Source organism: Propithecus coquereli, unplaced genomic scaffold, assembly GCF_000956105.1.
Source record: "Propithecus coquereli isolate 6110/MARCELLA unplaced genomic scaffold, Pcoq_1.0 Scaffold309, whole genome shotgun sequence".
NCBI lineage: Eukaryota > Metazoa > Chordata > Mammalia > Primates > Indriidae > Propithecus > Propithecus coquereli.
Window position 1 is genome coordinate 2,280,967 of NW_012148719.1, and position 3,205 is coordinate 2,284,171.

Here is a 3,205-nt window from a genome sequence, read left to right on the forward strand (position 1 = left end):
AAAAACACTCTGTGTTCTTGGATTGGATGAATTAATATTGTTAGGATGTCCATACTTCCCAAAGCAATCTACAGATGTATTGCTATCCCTACCAAAATCCTAATGACATTCTTCACAGAAATAGAAAAAACAATCCTAATATTCATAATGAACCACAAAAGACCCTGAATAGCCAAAGCAATCCTGAGCAAAAAGAACAAAGCTGAAAGCATGACACTACCCAACTTAAAAATATACTACATAGCTATAGTAACCCAAACAGCATGGTATCAGCATAAAAACAGACACATAGACAAACGAAACAAAACAGAGAACACAGAAATAAGCCCATGTGCTTATGGCCATCTGAATTTTGACAAAGGAGCCAAGAACACATACTGGGAAAAGGACAGTCTCTTCAATATATGGTACTGGAAAAACTGGCTATCCACATGCAGAAGAATAAAACTAGACCCGTATCTCTCACCGCATACAAAAACCAACTCAAACTGAATTAAAGACTTAAATATACACCCCAAATTATAAAACTGCTAGAAAAAAATAGGGAAAATGTTTCATGACATTGGTCTGGGCAAAGATTTTTTGGATAAGAACTCAAGACACAGGTAACAAAAGCAAAATAGATAAATGGAATTACATCAAACTATAAATCTTTTGCACCAACAAAGAAAATAATTAACAGAGTGAAGAGACAACCTATAGAATCAGAAAAATATATCTGCAAACTACGCATCTGACAAGAGGTTAATATACAGAATATATAAAGAACTAAAACAGCCCAATAGCAAAAAACAAATAATTTGATTAAATAATGGGTAAAAGACCCTAATAGGCATTTCTCAGAAAAAAACATACAAATGGCGAACAGGTATACAAGAAATGCTCAACATCACTAATCAACAAGGGAATGCAAATTAAAACTACAATGAGATATCTCCTTACTCCAGTTAGAATGGTTATTATCAAAATGACAAAAGGTAAATGTTCATGTAGATGTGGAGAAATGGGAACCCTCATTAACTATTGGTGAGAATGTAAATTAGTACAACAATTATGGAAAACAGTATGGAGTTTCCACAAAAAAGTTAGAAATAGAACTACCATGTGATCCAGCAATCCCACCACTGGGCATTTATACAAAAGAAATGAAATCAGAATTTCGAAGAACTATCTACACTCCCATATTTATTGCAACACTATTCACAATAGCCAAGCTGTGCAATCAATCTAAGAGTCCATCAATAGGTGAATGTATAAAGAAAATATGGTACATATACATTGCAGGAATCTATTCAGTATTAAAAAGAATGAAATCCTGTCATTTGTGGCAACACGACTGAATCCAGAGGACATTACATTACATGAAATAAGCCAGGCACAAAGGAACAACCACCGCACAATCTCATTCATTTGTGGGATATAAAAAAACTGATCTCATGGAAGTACAGAGTCAAAAAGTGGTTACTAGAGGATGGGAAGTGTATTGGGGAGAGGGAGATGGAGAGAGATTGGTCAAAGGGTATGGATTTACAATTAGCTAGGAGGAATAAGTTCTGGTGTTCTGTTTCACAGTATGGTTACTATAGTTAACAATAAAGTATATTCCAAAATAACTAGAAGAAAGAATTTTAACTGTTCTAAGCACAAAGAAATGTTAAGTGTTTAAGGTGATGGATATGCTAAATACCCTGATTTAATCATCACATAATGTATGCATATATCAAAAATCACATCATATCCTTTAAATATGCAAATTATTAGGTGCCAATTAAAAATAAAATAAATCTTATAAAAGAAGTTTTTCAAACAAGGTATGAGGGAAAGTTGAATCTACAGAAAGAAATGAAGAGAATTTTAAAAAGGAAGTGGGTAAAAGAAATTTTAAAAATTGAATTGGATTGAAATTTCTGTCCAGAACAAAAATAGAATAATGCACTGTGGAATTTATAAAATATGTAAACATATATGACACCAATAGCAAAAAGAACAAGAAGAAGGAATTAGAAGTACACTCGTCTAAGATACTTACACTCTATGTGAAGTGTTTTAATATCTTTAGAAAGCAGATTTTACTAAGTTAAGATAGATTGAGAGTAAACAAGAGAGCACTGATTACATATAGAAGGTGGCATAATTTATAAGCCAAATATAGATATAAAAGGGAATAACAAAAATCACAAACCCAAGGGAAGGCGGAAAAGAAGAGGTACTGAGAAGAGATATGACCAACAGAAAACAACCAGTAAGATGGTATATTTAAATCTAAACACATCAATAATTCAATAAATGTAAAAATCCTTAAAAATCTCCTAAAGGGTAGGAATTGTCAGACTGGATAAAATATCAAGATCCAGTTATATAGAAGAAATCTATTTTAAATGTAAAGAAAATTAAAATAATATTGCCAACACTAATCAAAATAAAGTTGATGCGGCTCTATATCTGACAAAGTAGACTTCAGAACAAGTAACATTATTGGGTACAGCCAGAAAATTCCATAATATTAATGGACTAATTTACCAGGAAGGAATGCAGTCACAATATGTATGCACCTAACAAAATAGCCTCAAAATACACGAATCTGGAACTGAAAGGAAAAACTCATAGTCAAATCTCCAATTATATTTGGAAACTTCAACACTCCACTCTCAGGTAATCATAAAATAAGTTAAAAATGCATAAGGTAATAGAAGACATGAACAACACTCTAAGACAGTTCAACCAAATAGACATTTATTGAACAACAATAATATTAGGATGGATATTTTTTTCAAGCGCACATGAAGAATTCATCAAGAAAGCCCATATTCTGGCTGGGTACACGAGCTCAAGCTGTAATCCCAGCACTTTGGGAGGACGAGGCAGGAGGATTACTTGAAGCCAAGAGTTTGAGACCAGCCTGGGCAACATAGTGAGATTCTATGTTTACAAAATACATACATTCATACATAAAAATAAAGATAGCCAGGTGTGGTGGCGTGTGCCTGTAGTCCCAGCAGCTACTGGGGAGGCTGAGGAGGATTGCTTGAATCCGAGAGTTGGATGGTTGGATGTTGCAGTGAGCTGTGATCATGCCACTGCACTCCAGCCTAGGGAACAGAGAAAGATCTCGTCTCAAAAAGAAAAAGAAGAAGAAGAACAACAGCAACACCCCAAAATTGGACATCTCTACAGATACTATATACATAAAAAAATGGGAATACTG